Below are 18274 nucleotides of genomic sequence, written 5' to 3'. Positions count from 1 at the left end.
CCCAATATGAGGATCATTCGGTGATCACACCCAACGGGAAGCACCATTATGTTTAAGGGTTAGCTAACTTTGGAGGTGTTGCGCTTCCCCCCGACAGCTAGGTGGTGTCTCCTTTATACCGACGCCACCGGGAATGTTGGACTCCAAGCAGCAGTCCTGCTGTTTCCTGTAAGTTCTGCACAAGGAAGCAGAGGAAACCAGGAGATCTCTGAGGGAGATCAGCAGATCACCTTCCAACAGCCCCCCCCCCACTCCCAGTGAACTGGACCGATTCCGTTCAGGAGGCCAAACTGGGACACAAGTTTAGGAAATGATCCTCTGGAAAACGTAGACCTTTAGAAATAGATATGGGTCACATGGTGGCACCCTGGTGGCCCTCACCTCATCTCTGGGCCCAGCACAGAGTGCCTGCGGAGCAGGGCCCGGGCCCTGGTGTGGCTCAGGTTGGAGGTCGCTTCTCCGTTGATAGCCAAGATGGCGTCCCCAACGCCAAGCCTGCCATCGTGGCTAATACAGCCCCCGTGCACCACGCTGCGCACCAGCACGCCTGAGCCATCCGGGGGGGCGCTCACCAACAGGCCTGCCAACATGCACACATGTACACACAGGCACACCTGAGCACAGGTGACAGGAGCTTTGGCCTCCAACAGGTGCCAACACAACCTGCCTGATCGGCCTAATCCAGACAGACAGGAGGCAGCTGAGCACACAAACATGGACACACACATCACTGCACAATCCGTTGTGTAGCGTCTCCTGAAGTAACACACACTCAGACCAGGTAGGTCACAGGACGGGGAGGGTTAGGGGGTTAGGGGTAGGGGGTTAGGGGTAGGGGGGTAGGGGTAGGGGGTTAGGGGGTTAGGGGGTTAGGGGTAGGGGGTTAGGGGTAGGGGGGTAGGGGTAGGGGGTTAGGGGGTTAGGGGTAGGGGGTTAGGGTTAGGGGGTTAGGGTTAGGGGGGGTAGGGGTAGGGGGTTAGGGGGTTAGGGGTAGGGTGAACACACAGCAAACTGACTCCAGAGGTGGATCACAGACACACGGCATGAATGCAGGCAGGAGCAGGTGGATCAGGTGACCCCCCCAACACACACACACACACACACACACACACACACTGAAGACAGGGAGAGCCTAGTCGGGTGTCACTGAGGAGGACGATGCACATCCACAACACTATGGTCGCACATAATTTGAACTTGTTTAAAGAAATGACTTATTACTTATTTTCTTTGATCAAATGAATTGTTTATTGTTGTTTAGATTTACATTCAAATTACAGTACAATCATAGTGCACAGTGACCTCACACATTAGACACACAATCAGACAGATCAACTTCAGAAACGACAACAGAAGAAACATTGTTCTATTACACAAGTCAGCTGAAACCATAGTAACAGACAATAAACAAACAACACAGACAATAAACCAACAACACAGACAATAAACCAACACAGACAATAAACAGACAACACACACAACACAAACAATACACACACAATGATTGCTTTAAATCCCTCAGTCCATCCATCATCCACCCAACACTCTTTATCACAGACACACACACACACAGACACACACAGACAGACACACACACACACACACACACACACAGACAGACACACACACACACACACACACACACACACAGACACACACACAGCTCAATCATCTTGTCTTAGGTCGGAGGAACACGTGGCTTCACCACTGGTCGTCGTGGTCGTCGTCATCGGCAACGCCCAGTAACACCATTACTGCCGTGCCAGTGATGTACACACACCATGACATCATCACGATGAGAAAGACGGAGAACATACCAAGGCTACGGTTGCCCCGGGCAACAGTGACTGTCTTCTCATAGCCTGTGGGGGGGGGGAGGGGTGGAGGGCGCTGACCCCCGTCACCTCCCTCGAGGCTGAAACGCTGATGCAGCTGGTGGTCCTGAGAGAGAGGAGAGACCGGGTCACCTGTGTAGGGCACCTGTGTGTAGGGCACCTGCGTGCGTAGGTCACCTGTATGTGTGTGTGTGTGTAGGGCACCTGTGTGTAGGGCACCTGTGTGTGTAGGTCACCTGTATGTGTGTGTGTGTGTAGGGCACCTGTGTGTAGGGCACCTGTGTGTAGGTCACCTGTGTAGGGCACCTGTGTGTGTAGGTCACCTGTATGTGTGTGTGTAGGTCACCTGTGTGTGTAGGTCACCTGTATGTGTGTGTGTAGGTCACCTGTGTGTGTAGGTCACCTGTATGTGTGTGTGTAGGTCACCTGTGTGTGTAGGTCACCTGTATGTGTGTGTGTAGGTCACCTGTGTGTGTAGGTCACCTGTATGTGTGTGTGTAGGTCACCTGTGTGTGTAGGTCACCTGTATGTGTGTGTGTAGGTCACCTGTGTGTGTAGGTCACCTGTATGTGTGTGTGTAGGTCACCTGTGTGTGTAGGTCACCCGTGTGTGATTGTGTGTGTGTAATTGTAATAATTGGATACGAACAAAAGGATAAAAAGCAACAAAGAACAAAGGATAAAAAGCTTTTGGGACCATCTAAAAGACGGGAGGCAGAGCTCCCACCTCAATGACCGGATGGGACCGGGTCCGTCGGGTGGTTCTGGCACCACTCAAACCCAGAGAGCTGAACCAGCTCGGCCTTCTGGAGCTCCCTGGCCTTCAAATATTAAAGGATCCCACGTGAAGCAGCTGCGGTTACCAACGAGAAATGTGAGCACGAGGCCTCCCCAACGGCCCGTTTGAGCAGAACCGCCCGTTTGAGCAGAACCACCCATTTGAGCAGAACCGCCCGTTTGAGCAGAACCGCCCGTTTGAGCAGAACCGCCCGTTCGAGCAGAACCGCCCGTTTGAGCAGAACCGCCGTTTCTGTGGCCACGAGGTCTCACCCGACTCGTGTCTCCATTAAAAGGCTACGGTCTGAAACAGGAACTCCGCTGGTCCACAGCTTCATTCAACTAATTAAAAAAGCAGAAGCTCAAATCAACAGAATCCTGTAAGCGAGCGATGATGCTAACGAACCATTGGGCTGAGAAGGCTGCTGCTGTCCTCGGCCTGGCCCGAGCTCCGGTTGGTGCTGGGCTCCTCCGTCTCGTCCAGCAGGCTCATGCTCGTGCACGTCTCAGCGTCATCGCAGGAAGCCCGAGTGGTCCGCTCCAAGATGGGCGTCAGGCCCCCGCACAGTTCCAGCTGGGGGGGAGAGGTTCACAGGAAAGTTTACCGCAGGTGTCTGCTACAGGAGGCTAAAGGGTTAGCGTTAGCGTTAGCCTGTCCTGCTGCTCACGCCCGTCTGTGGTCCAGCTCTGTGTCGGTCTCTCAGCACCATGAAATATTCAGGTGACCTGTAACAGGACTCTCCGCTCGCTACCCAGCCACCGCCCACAACAGGTGAAACACTCGAGGCTCTCGACAAAATACCTTCACAGAAATGTCTGGAATATTTAATATGAATATGTATTTAACATTTGATATGAATATGTATTTAGCATTTGATATTAATATGTATTTAACATTTGATATGAATATGTATTTAACATTTGATATGAATATGTATTTAACATTTGATATTAAGAGCACAATCCACACATAAGAACCAATTTATATGTGCTGAGTTTAACATTGGATGAATAAAGACCAGTGATTAACCCCTAATTAAAAGAATGCTAAATGCTAGCACTACTTTAACGGCGTGTTGGGCCGGTGGAGCGCACTGACCCCCCATGTCTGGGGAGGCACCGGGCTCCATCACAACCACCGTTAGAAACATTTATATTTATATATAAACTATAAATACATATTATATTTATATGATCAGCAGCAGCGAACAGGTTACTTTTCATATCTTATAGCTGCATTTTTACACAATCTGTAGCCTTGAAGCTAAAATAGCAGCTGTGACTAACTGGTGTTGTGGGTCCACAAGTGGCCCCTGCCAGGCCGTAAGAGACCCGCCCCCCCCCAGCTCAGGAAGGAGGATCGACACAAACAGGAGCTGCATTAGCTAAACTTTGCAGCACCATGTAATAAAGTAGATGTATGACAGATGTATGACAGATGTATGACAGATGTATGACAGATGTATAACAGATGTATAACAGATGTATGACAGATGTATGACAGATGTATAACAGATGTATAACAGATGTATAACAGATGTATGACAGATGTATGACAGATGTATAACAGATGTATAACAGATGTATGACAGATGTATGACAGATGTATAACAGATGTATAACAGATGTATGACAGATGTATGACAGATGTATAACAGATGTATAACAGATGTATGACAGATGTATAACAGATGTATGACAGATGTATAACAGATGTATGACAGATGTATAACAGATGTATAACAGATGTATAACAGATGTATAACAGATGTGAGGGGTTGTGCGATCCAAAGGAGGCTCAGCTGCTGCCGCCCCTCCTCCCGTATTTGGATGGAAAAGGCAAAAATTCAGCAACATTTAATAGAAATTATTATTAAATTATTTAAGTTAAATGTAAAATGAGTTTAGAGTTTAGACCCTGGGATAAATAGAACTATTGAATTTACTACTATTGCTCATTAGCATAATTGAATCATAATATTATTATTATATTTGCTTCCATTGTGCTAAAGTAAAATTAGCAAAACAATCTGAGGGAAGGTGTTCCTATGGTGGTGGGTTCTTCTCGGTACTGAACTCTGCCCCCCACCTCTACGCCCCACCTCCTCCCTCTCCACCCCCCCCTCTCTACCCCCTCCCTCTCCCCCCCCTCTCTACCCCCCCTCCCTCTCCCCCCCCTCTCTACCCCCCTTCCTCTCTACCCCCCCTCCCTCTCCACCCCCCCAGGCTAAAACGTGCCCCCCCCCCACTTACGGGCAGTGGTTTGGCCACTCCGATGAGCACCGGGCCGTAGCCGGTGGACTTGAGGACGTGCACAGCATAATCCAGGCTGGAGCCCTCCAGGTTAGTGTCATTAACAAAGACCAGTCTGTCGCCGGGCAGCAGGTGACCGTCCCGGTCCGCCACGCCTCCTGGCACCAAGGACCGGATCACCAGAATGGTTCTAGTGGCATCTTCTGGATCCTGGTGCAGGAGAGGATATTTGATACTATATAAAACCAGACATATATATATATATATATATATATATATATGTATATATATATACACAGTATATATGACATCTTGGTGGTGGTGTTGGCCCTGCTGCTGTAATGGGTGGAGTCATTACGGTTGCTATTAATTATGGGATAAGATAGACGAGCATCCCATATTAATCTGTCTCTGAGGCAGAATTCAGCATCATTTTGATGTTTAAACCAGCATAGAACAAACACAGAAACACGCTCCATCTCTGGTTCTTATCTAACTTCTCTTCTTATCTAAGCTGTCCGTCTACGTGTGGAGAGGCTCAGGGCCACGGCTCTGACCTGGTAGTCCAGGATACTGAAGCCCAGTCCGGACTCGCCTTTCTCCAGCTCCACCACCTGGGTGTCCCGCTCCCACATGGCCAGAGGAGGAGACATTGGAGGGACGCCTCTCTTGGTGATGTCCTCAGCGGTGGGACAGGGAATGATGCAGCCATGGTCCAACTGAGGAACCAAGAGTTCAGGTGACTGAAGAGACCAAAGTCTTCCTCTTGTTTCACGCTCACTTCAGGACTGGGACGAGGCCCCACAGCTTTTGTTTTTCAGTCTTAATGTGCTCAAAGATCAGGTCCTGTAAACGTGTCTAAAGTCAGGTTAGTTAGTTAGTTAGTCCCCAGTTTGACCCACCTGTGATGTAAAGCCAATGAAACCCCTCCAGATGTTCAGCCCCCCCACACAAACCTTTCAGATAATTTGACTGACATGTTTTGCCATCGTGAAAGTGGATGAAACAAGGTTTACGAGGCCCAGACTGGCATTACAGGGTTAGGGGTCAGGCCTGGGGCCCCACCTGGGGCCAGTCCTGGGGTCGGGGCCTGTTAGCTGGACCTCTGCCCACGGGACTTGCCAGGCTCCGCCCCAAACGGCACTTCAGGGGCTTTGACGACCCAATCCTCAGACCAAAGCTGTGGTTACAGGAGCGTGGAACCCCCTGAGGAAAGGAGCCCAGCCTGGCCTGAGGAACCCAGCAGGGAGCTCCGCTACTCTGGAGTTGCCCGGGGCGAGTGGCGGCCAGCTGGGGGGGACTTCCTCATAGCTTAGCTCAGCTGCCATGTGTTGGAGAGGGTCAGGGACTTCAGAGGGTCAGGGACGGGTCTCTTCCTGTGGTTCATGGCTACGGGCGGGGGGGGGGGGCTGCTGGTGCTGAGGAAGACTCTACTGGGGACGTCCCTGTCGTGGCCCACATGGGGCCTCCCTGATCTGCTGGTGTTCTCTTATTGGACTTCTGTGCTTGTCAATACAAACACCATGTTTGAGAATAAGGGTGTGCACAAGTGCACGTGGCACCGGGACACGGTGGGACCGACGTATTGGACCGAGCTGAGATGAAAGGGTAAGCTCTTCCTTTATGGGTCAGTGTCCAGTCCCACCTGGGGTCATGAACGTTGGGTCACCGATATAAGCAGCCGAATGAGCTTCCTCCACAGGGTGAGACCCTCGTATGCCCCCTCCCTAGGAAGGGGGTCCCCAGTTGGACCCAGGACACGCTGGAGAGGCTATGTCTGGGGTCAGGGACCCTGGCTCAGCACCCCAGTCCTGGACAAGAGGCAGAAGCTGCCAACAATGAAGCCACTCACAGCCTGTGACTGACCTGGACCCTGGAGAACAGACCCTAGAACAGACCCTAGAACAGACCCTGGAGAACAGACCCTAGAACAGACCCTAGAACAGACCCTGGAGAACAGACCCTAGAACAGACCCTGGAGAACAGACCCTAGAACAGACCCTAGAACAGACCCTGGAGAACAGACCCTAGAACAGACCCTGGAGAACAGACCCTGGAGAACAGACCCTGGAGAACAGACCCTAGAAAACAGACCCTGGAGACAGACCCTGGAGACAGACCCTGGAGAACAGACCCTGGAGAACAGACCCTAGAACAGACCCTGGAGACAGACCCTAGAACAGACCCTGGAGAACAGACCCTGGAGAACAGACCCTAGAAAACAGACCCTGGAGACAGACCCTAGAACAGACCCTGGAGAACAGACCCTGGAGACAGACCCTAGAACAGACCCTGGAGAACAGACCCTGGAGAAGAGACCCTCACCCTCCACACGCTCCTCAGCGGGCAGGGGCGCCTAAAGACGGGAGGGGGGCCAATGGTGCACCTTTCTGCCTGCCAACCCCCCTGTGGGGGGCCGGGCCCTCCCTCGTGCGTTCACCTTTTCGTTAAACTCGGCCAGCAGCTCTTTCAGGGTGAGACGGGCGGCGTTCTCGTCTTCGTCGCTGTCAGGAAGCGGCGGTGGCGAAACGTGCGAGCACACGAGGCAGACGTGCATCGGCAGCTCCTTCAGAACATTGACCACCTCCTTGTGGGTCTGTCCAATCAGCGGCCTCCCGTTGACCTGATTGGACCAAAGCCTTTGTTAAATAAGCTCAATGTAAATATATAAGAACATAAATTCCAGTGCTGGATAATTCACAGAAAACGTTTGCGATCATAAAAGTCTGATTTTAATGTCGGTTTAATACACCTGCAACAGCGTCATGGCAACAGTGTCGCCATCCCAGCCTGCTGCAGCCGTGCACTAAAGAAAAGCGACTGCGTCGTCAGAAGCACGTGCACTCACAAGCACGCGCCTACCTCCTTTCATTCTCGAGGGTTAAGGTTAGGGTTAATCTAGTTGAACTAGTAGTGAAGGGTTAGCATCCGCGGCTACCTCCAGTATCTGGTCTTCAGTGAAAATCTTCCCACTCTGGCCAACAGGCCCCTCAGGCAGGATGGAGCGCACATAGTGGTGTCCTGCTCGAGCCTCCAGGCTGAACCCAAGGCCACTGGTCTCTCCAAAACGTTCCAGCTGACACACCTAACGGGTTAGGGTTAGGTTAGGGTTAGAAGGTTAGGGTTAGAGGGTTAGGGTTAGGGGGTTAGGGTTAGAGGGTTAGGGTTAGGGGGTTAGGGTTAGGGGTTAGGGTTAGAGGGTTAGGGTTAGGGGGTTAGGTTAGGGTTAGAGGGTTAGGGTTAGGTTAGGGTTAGAGGGTAGGGTTAGGTTAGGGTTAGGGGGTTAGGGTTAGAGGGTTAGGGTTAGAGAGGGTTAGGGGTTAGGGTCAGGGTTAGGGGGTTAGGGTCAGGGTTAGGGTTAGAGGGTTAGGGTTAGGTTAGGGTTAGAGGGTTAGGGTTAGGGTTAGGGTTAGAGGGTAGGGTTAGGTTAGGGTTAGAGGGTTAGGGGGTTAGGGTTAGGGGGTTAGGGGTTAGGGTTAGGGGTTAGGGTTAGAGGGTTAGGGGGTTAGGGTTAGGGGTTAGGGTTAGGTTAGGGTTAGAGGGTTAGGGTTAGGGGGTTAGGGTTAGAGGGTTAGGGGTTAGGGTTAGGGTTAGAGGGTTAGGGTTAGGGGGTTAGGGTTAGAGGGTTAGGGGTTAGGGTTAGAGGGTTAGGGTCAGGGTTAGGGTTAAGGTTAGAGGGTTAGGGTTAGAGGGTTAGGGGGTTAGGGGGTTAGGGGTTAGGGTCAGGGTGATTGGTTAGGGTCAGTGTTAGAGGGTTAAGGTTAGAGGGTTAGGGTTAGGGTTAGAGGGTCAGAGTTAAGGTTAGAGGGTTAGGGGGTTAGGGTCAGGGTAAGGGTTAAGGTTAGAGGGTCAGGGTTAGAGGGTCAGATTTAGGGTCAGGGTTCAGGGGTCAGGGTCAGGGTCAGGGTCAGACACAGGTTCAGATGAGGGCGCTGCACACGGAACCTTTACTGTCCAACTTCAGACACGTACAGAAACCTCGTATCGAGGCCCGACAGCACGCTGCCACCTCCACCTCAGGTCTTCCTCCTCAGCTGCTGTCAGCTTCACATCTGGGAAAGGGGGATGGACACAGGATCTTCACTAAACTGAGAGCGGATCACCGATTCTGAAGAACGCAAGCCAGCGTGGGACGCAACCTTCTACAGACAGCATTTATATCTCTGTGAGGACCCTCACACACCCTCGTATTAGCATTGGTGCTAAATGCCACACACCCACAGACACACACACCCACAGACACACACACCCACAGACACACACACAGACACACACACCCACAGACACACACCTACACACACACACCCACAACCCCCCCCCCACACACACACACACCCCCACACCCTCGTATTAGCATTGGTGCTAAATGCCACACACCCACAGACACACACACCCACAGACACACACACCCCACACACACCACACACACACACAGACACACACACCCACAGACACCCCCCCCCACACACACACCCACAGACACCCCCCCCCCACACACACACCCACACCCTCGTATTAGCATTGGTGCTAAATGCCACACACCCACAGACACACACACCCACACCCCCCCCACACACACCCCCCCACACACAGAGAAAGGTACCGTTTGTGGAAGCGTGTCTCAGCCACCTGCTGGCGAACGCCGCCCGCCAGGCGAGTTCCCGCAGTGAGCAGATCCTTGGGGGGGGGGTGGGAAACACCCCTGCGGAGAGACGTTCAAACATGAAACACTCCGATTTCGGCTCTAATCCAGGTTTTCTCCACAGTTTCAGACCAGGTGAGCAGCGCCCCCCCTCCCAGAGCACCTGGCTGTTGCTTCTTCTTGAAGTCCATCTCGTAACAGCTGTGGGAATGTCGGAGAGGATGCAGGGGGGGGACGGGCGGCAGAGCGGGACTGAGCCGGAACGCCCTCCGCAGCAGCCGCAGGCGGACCAGCGGCCCCGCCCTCCTCAGAACCTCCATGGCCCGCTGCTCGCTGCAGCCCTGCAGACTCACGCCGTCCACCTGAAGCACAGGACAAACGTAGCAGCAGCGTTCCCACTGGATACGACCGCTCACCCGGAATTCTGAGTGATGGAGGAAAACCTTTGCAAACTATTCAACAATATTCTGAGGTTTCCGACTGGAATATGTGGAACCTTTGTATCCCACTGGGAAACCGCCGTCTCCTCCATTTCTAATACAAACGCAACATCTGGAGCTCACGGATAAAATGACGTCTCCAACGTGAATCCGTCCATCTCGATCCACGCCGCCGTCCTTCTCGATGCTCTTCACGACCACGCCGGCGCTGTAGACTGAGGACGGACACACGTTGCACTCGTTAGACGACCTTAAATAAGTGCACGAGCCTCACGATGGAGCGCTGGTGTGCATGTTCCTGTTGGGCTGGAGTTGCCCTCCGCTGTGACCTGACTCGGCAGAGGTAGAATAGAGGACTTGTGGTCACGTGACTTGTGGTCACGTGACTTTAGATCCCCGCTCACACAGAAACAACCCTGAGCTGAACCACCTGTGGACTCGTGTACGAGTCACACACACACCAACGCTGCACGCCAGCGCCGGCTCTCTGACCACATTCGAAGTGTGTGAAATCCTAACGAGTGGGCTAAAGGTGCGACTACCTGAATTCAAGTCGCCGATGTAGGTGGAGATGGTGAAGCCCAGGCCCTGGCTCCTCCTGGGGAGGTCCACGCTGAACTCCTGGTCACCGTTGTTCACCTGAACGGATGGATGGAACGAAGACCTTCAGGCTGTTTCGCTTCAGATGTTCACACACACACACACACACACTCACTCTGACCTTGCTGTCCACACCGTCCCGGCTGAAGGCAGGACAGGAGCTTCTGCCCTCCTGTCTCACATCCCTGGCCACCATCAGTTTGACTCTGCTGCCAGCATTTCGGAGCACCTGAGCGTGGGAAGAGTGTGCACGGTTACGTGTACAGACTAGAGGAGGAGCACAGAAACGTGCAGGTTCTCCTACCTGGGCCACCTGCTCACTGCTCATCCCAGCCAGATCCGTGTCTCCGATCCGCAGGATTTGATCTCCACTGCGCAGACGTTTGTCCTGCAGTGTCAGACCATCAGAGCATCACTGAACACACACAAACCTGAAAAAGATGCATCTGGAACGCTTGTTTACAGCACGGAGCTAACAGCTTTAGCTTTATTAGCCTTATTTCATTTTTATAAAATAGGTGTTTTATCCCAGCTAAATGACAGAAGTTACACAACTGCAGCCCTGGAGATGAAGAGTGAAGATACGCCAACCTTCACCAAGACAGCAGTTAAGTGGTGAACTCATAGTTTTAGTGGGAAATGAACCTTCTTGTGAGTTTACCTGGCCTGCTGCTCCTCCGGGGAGGATGGTCTTCACCATGACTCCTGTGCTGCGACCTCCAACGATGCCAAAGCCCAGCCCTTTGCCATCGTTGGTCAGCTCGATCATCTCGATATAACGCCTCTGAAACACAGGGGTGTTGGTGAGGACACACAACACACAGCCAGAACCCCTTGGTGCTGCGTGATTGTACCTCCTGAGCCAGAGCGGCCAGGTTTCTCCCCATGGACATGGTGCGGGACACCCGCGGGGGGGTGCAGTACTACAGGAAAGAGAGCAAGAACAAGCCTCATGGAGAATAAATGATAAAAGATTATAAAATACACACAGAAATGAGCAAACGGTTGTGTTCAGGGTCAGGGTCAGGGTCAGGGTTAGGGTCGGGGTCAGGGTTAGGGTCGGGGTCAGGGTCAGGGTTAGGGTTAGGGTTAGGGTCAGGGTTAGGGTCAGGGTTAGGGTTAGGGTCAGGGTTAGGGTCGGGGTCAGGGTTAGGGTCGGGGTTAGGGTCAGGGTTAGGGTCGGGGTCAGGGTTAGGGTCGGGGTTAGGGTCAGGGTTAGGGTCGGGGTCAGGGTTAGGGTCGGGGTTAGGGTCAGGGTTAGGGTCGGGGTTAGGGTCAGGGTCGGGGTCAGGGTTAGGGTCAGGGTTAGGGTTAGGGTCAGGGTTAGGGTCGGGGTCAGGGTTAGGGTCGGGGTTAGGGTCAGGGTTAGGGTCGGGGTCAGGGTTAGGGTCGGGGTTAGGGTCAGGGTTAGGGTCGGGGTCAGGGTTAGGGTCGGGGTTAGGGTCAGGGTTAGGGTCGGGGTTAGGGTCAGGGTCGGGGTCAGGGTTAGGGTCAGGGTTGGGGTTAGGGTCAGGGTTAGGGTCGGGGTCAGGGTTAGGGTCAGGGTCACAGCTGGGATCCACGACCGAGGTTTTTGACTGGACACACCTGCGACTCCGTGTGTGTGTAATCTGTGATCTCATTGGTGAGGGACATTTCCTGGGAGCTCAGAGACGAGAAGCTGCCCTCTCTGTTCATGGACCTGCCGGAGCCGGGTCGTCGGTGCTCCACGGCCCAGGTGTAGGAGTCGCTGTGGCTCAGCCCCTGCAGCACGCCGCCACAGGGGCCCCGGTTCAGGGACACCGATTTGGAGACCTTGGCCTGTGAGGATGCCAAAGGAGATCAGGTTTCCAGGCTCAAACTCACAGGTGTCAGAAAGGAGAAGAGGCAGAGGTGAGGAGGTGTTGATGGATGTGGACAGAATAAAAGAACGTAACAGTTCAGCAGAAAAACCCCACTTTGATCATTTCATCAGACGTCTGCGGGTGAACTCGTGCTGCCTTTAAGGCTCCCATCACATAAACATCCTGCCTGTTAGCATGAGCGCCACACCAGACACTGTTGTTGTTGTTGTTGTTGTGGAGAAACACATGCACGTGTGCACATACAGCCTGACCCACAGAACACAAACGTGAAATAAAACTGAAAATGGTGGTAAATAAAGATAAATCGAAGCTGTGCCAATCATAGTTGACATCACTACTGTTGATGTTCAAGGTAAATAGCCATTAAAACAGCCCCCCCCCCCCCCCCGATTCCATAACGTTCAGGTTTATCTGACGTCTCCGACCCGACTGGCCTGGAGAGGGGGGCAGCAAGCGGATCGAGGGAAGATGCCAACGACTGGAGACAGAAGTGAGATGAGAGCCTGCAGTAGCCCAGCGCACCTTTAAGCTACCCCCCCCCCCCCCACACACACACACACCCCCCCCACCTCGCTCCTGCTGCTCCCTCTTTCTCAGGGCTTTGGTGATAAGCTTGGCTAAGCTGATTACTCATCCAGGTTGGTCCCAGCATTCCGGTTTTTGGACATGATTCCTTCTCTTGCATTCACCATACAGCCAACACACACACACACACACACACACACACACACACACACCTGTGCTGGAGCTAGCTTTGCCAGGGGCTTCTGCTGAGCTTGCTGTAAGCTAAGGATGTGATGGAAGAGAGGGCTGTGCAGGACAATCTTCAGCAGAGACAGCTTCTCTTGGGTGGGGGTCTCTCCTCTCTCCTTCAGTCTGGCTTGCAGTCTCTCTACCGCCTCCAGGGCACGCCGGGTATCTGCAGAGAAAGTGTCACGTCATCCGGGTCCTACGGAGAAACCAGCGGCCCGTTCACAGCAGAAACAAGACCTCAGAGTCACAGACGTCCTCGGGCAGTAATATCATTTCATAAAGCATTTGGATTATTAAGAAAACATCCCATAATTAAAGACAGATTGGGGTACTCAAGAGGAAAGTCTTGGATTTTGTGCTCATCATGACAGAAGTGGGTTAGGGTGGGAGCCCCGCAACGCTGCTGATGTGACGGTGCCACCCACGCATAGTTATGGCCCAAGGGTTCGAGCCTGTAAAGCTTCCCAAGGTTGGAAGCACCTGCTCATGTGACCTGTCCTCTGCTCTGGCTCCGGTGGCCTCGCCCATCACCATTGCTGACCGAGGCTACTGGTCTTACCCATGAGCTCCATCCCTGCCAGGCAGGAGCTTTCTGACGCTCCTGCTGCCGCCACTCGCTCTTGGGTCAATGTCCTGTTGTCCTTGGCAACTGAAAACACAATAAAGAGGCCCAAAAGTCACTCTGCTATTGATACGGAACCGTGTGATCGGTGGACGTCACTGAGGTTCCTGGAGTCCAACCGACCCTGGAAAAGGTGCCTTTTAGTGCTGCACCTGTGGCAGAAACATGCACAGACGGCTCCTGCAAGCAGACAAAGCAGAGGTCACGGGCGTCTGACCTCTGATCCTCATTGCTTCCTTCCACGTAAGGGCCTTGCCAGTAATGCTCCTTAGCAGTGTTGAAATCTCCTCCAAAAGGCTTTAGCAGCCAGTGATCGTAATTAACGGCGACACGTGGCCTCCCAATCATTCGGACCCGAGCACCGCCTCACAGGGCGACACCACCGACGGGCTAAACGGGCCAAACTGGGGACTTAAAACGACTCATTTCTAATGCCATTAGGAAGCCATTGATTGCGCGTCACTGTACTCACGTGCATATCCAGGTTTATCAAATCACATCTCGACCTGCTGCCATAGAAGCGATCCAGTCTGCGTCTGAATATTAAATCGCTCGAGCTTAATGATTTATATTAGTCGCGCGGGCCGATGACCGTTTAACTCATAAGCAGTTTTCGTGACAGAATATTGACTGGAGACGATCACCGTGACGAACAGCCGGACATGTCGGACGGTTACGAAGCGCCTCACCTCCATGTCAGCGCGCGCAACAGGTCCTCGTTCAGCTCCAACTCCGCCTTCACGTGAAAATCCGTCCAGCAACAGCAAAAAAGACACTTTCCTGACGAGACACGTCGGGGCAGCTTATTTAGGAGGAGACACGAGGGTTCACGCTGTGCGCTTCAGGCGCGGGTCCGCAGCAGGAGCGCGCACCGCGCACTGCGCATGTCACCACGCTATGGAACACAAGAGGCTTAATCCGAAGGTATTAAGGAGGCCACTGAAGCGCGTGGATAACAGAACCTCCCGAAAGGGACATTTTCAGGGAAATATCTGTGACTTTGACCTTTAATCTCCCAGCCGAGGGACTGGAGCCCCGTCTGACCTCCCAATGTGCCGGAAATGACCTGCTGGTTTGAACTGGAACTGCATCAATTAAAGGGAGAAACTCAGACCTCTGGCTCCTCACCTGCCTTGATGCTCTCATCTGAGTTCATCAGTGGTCCTCCCTCTCATGCCTAGCCCTGACCCTAACCCTGACCCTAACCCTCTAACCCTCTAACCCTCTAACCCTAACCGTGACCCTAACCTGTAAACCCTAACCCCCTAACCCTCTAACCCTCTAACCCTAACCCTCTAACCCTAACCCTCTAACCCCCTAAATCTAACCCTAACCCTCACCCTAACCCTCACCCTAACCCTCTAACCCTCTAACCCTAACCGTGACCCTAACCTGTAAACCCTAACCCCCTAACCCTCTAACCCTCTAACCCTAACCCTCTAACCCCCTAAATCTAACCCTCTAACCCTAACCCTAACCCTAACCCTGACCCTAACCCCCTAACCCTGACCATCTAACCCAAACCCTCTAACCCTAACCCTAACCTTAACCCTCTAACCCTCTAACCCTAACCCTGACCATCTAACCCTAACCCTGACCCTAACCCTGACCATCTAACCCAAACCCTCTAACCCTGACCCTAACCCTGACCCTAACCCTAACCCTGACCATCTAACCCAAACCCTCTAACCCTAACCCTAACCTTAACCCTGACCCTCTAACCCTCTAACCCTAACCCTGACCATCTAACCCTAACCCTAACCTTAACCCTGACCCTCTAACCCTCTAACCCTAACCCTGACCATCTAACCCTAACCCTAACCTTAACCCTGACCCTCTAACCCTAACCCTAACCTTAACCCTGACCCTCTAACCCTCTAACCCTAACCCTGACCATCTAACCCTAACCCTAACCCTAACCCCCTAACCCTCACCCTAACCTGCTAACCCTGACCCTAAACATGGCGGCAGGTAAACTGGTGGAGAATATTCCCATCATTAGTCTTGGGCGTCAGTCCCAGCATGTGGTGCTGGGTCCAGGTCTGCTCTGGCTCAGTGCTGCATTTCATGTTCTACTTGGCTTCTTCAATACGTTTTACAGTTCTTAGCTGAAAAAAAACCAAGTTTTTGTGGAAATATACTTGTAAAGTTATTCATGTTAATTAGCTCAGAGTTCATGGAGCATCTTCACACAACAGAATGGACTTCAAAGCACAAACCCAATTAAAATCAAGACACAAACCAAGCAAAAAAACTGTCCATTCTAGTCCTGGTGAAGGGCCATGACGGTGCCTTGGTCAGCAGTGTGGTCACATGACCTTAAAGCCCTAATGCCAGGAGGGTGTGACCACAGGGTAACGTTCTCTAAACGTTAGTTCTTGATTTGGTGCTAAATAACCTTTATGTACTCATATCATCCACTTCTGTCCTCCTGGGGAACCACGTCACAGATCCAATGGGGGTGGTCCTAAACTGCGTGTGTCCACACGGCAGGTGGAGCCCTCGGTCTAGATTCTTGGGAGCTGGATCCAGTTCCACGTTTTCCACGAGATACCCAGTTCTGTCTCACCGCGTTTTCTGCATCCCCAGAGCGGGACTCACCCCCCCCCCATCGCAGCCCCCCAGCCCCCCCCCCCCCGCTCTCCACCCGCCTGCGACGCCACGCTCGAGCATCCATCACGTCTTCAACTCGGATCATCGTTTCTGAGCCCTCCTCACCGCGACCAGCGGCTCTCGCACACCGCACGCACACCTTGACGCGCGTGGACCGCGCTCATCGGTGCTGCGTCCTGTAGCAGGACCCAGAGAAAAGGGGGGGGGGGGGAGAGAGACAGAGAGAGAGAGGGAGACATAGAGAGAGGGAGGGAGAGAGACATAGAGACAGAGAGGGGGAGACAGAGAGAGAGGGGGAGACACAGAGAGGGAGAGAGAGAGACAGAGAGAGAGAGGGAGAGAGGGGGAGAGAGAGGGAGACAGAGAGAGAGGGAGAGGGAGGGAGAGAGACATAGAGACAGAGAGGGGGAGAGAGAGGGGGAGACAGAGAGAGAGGGGGAGACACAGAGAGGGAGAGAGAGAGACAGAGAGAGAGAGGGAGAGAGAGGGAGACAGAGAGAGAGAGGGAGGGAGACATAGAGACAGAGACAGAGAGAGGGAGGGAGAGAGAGACATAGAGAGGGAGAGAGAGACAGAGAGGGAGACAGAGAGAGAGGGGGAGAGAGAGACTTCTGTCCTCCTGCGCTTCATTGGACCTAACATTTGGACAGACAACATTCCGAGCGTGCGCGCATTCATCTGGATCCTAAACAATACATTTGCTGTAAATTACAACCTCAGATTTGTCCTCCGCCTTCCCGCCAAGCAGCTGCTCTCGGCAGCGTTCGGAAGACCCGGTTCCGAGAGACGCATTCGGCTCTGGAAGGTACCGTTCCCCTCCATCATCGCCGGGCTGCATGAGGCTGAGAAAGGGGCTGCACGTCTGCGTCGCGGTGCCGGTGAGGACCCCTCGAAATTCGGTGTGTTTTTGTTGCTTATCGTGCGTAAGCGGAATCCGTGTGTGTGTGCTTGACCCGCGCTGAAAGCCATGGCAACGCCGACTCCGGTTCTCACGGATGCCCATGGGAATGTGGCCGGGAATGTGGCCTGCAATTATGGCACCGGGGTTGCGGAAACCGCCTTTTAAGGTTTCAGAGCAGCGCTCGATAGTTCCGTGTTTGTGCCGCGACGCGTCGTTGGGCGTCGCTCGGATGCCGAGACGATGCGCTTCCATGTGACATCCTGCATCCCGAAGCCGCGGCGGCGCACGGCCACAGCCGTCGGTTCACGCGCATCCTTTCACCGCATTGATGAGTCGCGGCCTCTGGCGGGAATGCACGTGCTGTATTGGTCATTTGTCATTTTATCACGTGTTCAGTCCTCTGCTTTCGGGTCTGGTGCTGGTGGTTCGTTAGCCGCAGTCTGCACTTCCGAATGTTCCGAGACATGTTCTGCACGAAAATGAACATCCAGCAGGCTGCACCTTGGGGTGTGTGTGTGTGTGTGTGTGGGGGGGGGGGGGTCGTATCAAACTGGTATTGTTCCGATTATAGATGACCTTGTTTTTCTTCTGAAAACCACTGAAGGTTGTTCAGCCACGTCATTGACGCCTCATTTTTAATGTGACCCCCCCCAGACTGTTATTGGAACCACTAACCTTAACAGACCAAACAAGTTAGAAGTTGGCGTCCTAGAAAATGGTTCAGCTCTGTTGTTTATGCTGTTGGTCACACATTGGGTATGAATGTGGATGCTGGATCTGTGGGTGGGGGTCGGTCTGGTGATTCCTCAGCCCAAAGTTCAGAGGAACGTCTCCAAGAAGAGCAGGTGGGGGAACATTAGCATCTGCACCTGTGAGCATTAGCACACATTCACTTGGCTGCCATTTTGGCAGCATCTGTTAAAGCAGAGGCTCCGTCTCCAAGGAGATGATTGGCTCGGTGGATAAGAGCAGCACTGCAGGAAGACTTCTGCATG

The 18274-nt window shown here is 53.1% G+C and overlaps 1 protein-coding gene across 10 annotated transcripts in view; it reads left to right on the top strand.

Moving 5' to 3' along the window:
* Positions 1–16870: 16870 nt before the first annotated feature.
* LOC105418305 (adhesion G protein-coupled receptor L3-like) overlaps positions 16871–18274 on the top strand; it is an 89278-nt gene continuing 87874 nt past the window's right edge. For 8 of the 10 annotated variants that reach the window (XM_029850357.1, XM_029850356.1, XM_029850354.1 and 5 more), the window contains exon 1: positions 16871–17256. The gene's annotated coding sequence lies outside the window, so the exon portion shown is untranslated. Of the gene's footprint in view, positions 17278–18274 lie in introns of all 10 variants that reach the window. The other 2 variants (XM_029850350.1, XM_029850349.1) reach the window with 2 other exon arrangements.

This window comes from Takifugu rubripes, chromosome 17 (genome assembly GCF_901000725.2).
Source record: "Takifugu rubripes chromosome 17, fTakRub1.2, whole genome shotgun sequence".
Taxonomy (NCBI): domain Eukaryota; kingdom Metazoa; phylum Chordata; class Actinopteri; order Tetraodontiformes; family Tetraodontidae; genus Takifugu; species Takifugu rubripes.
This window is presented reverse-complemented; position numbering and strand designations above follow the sequence as displayed.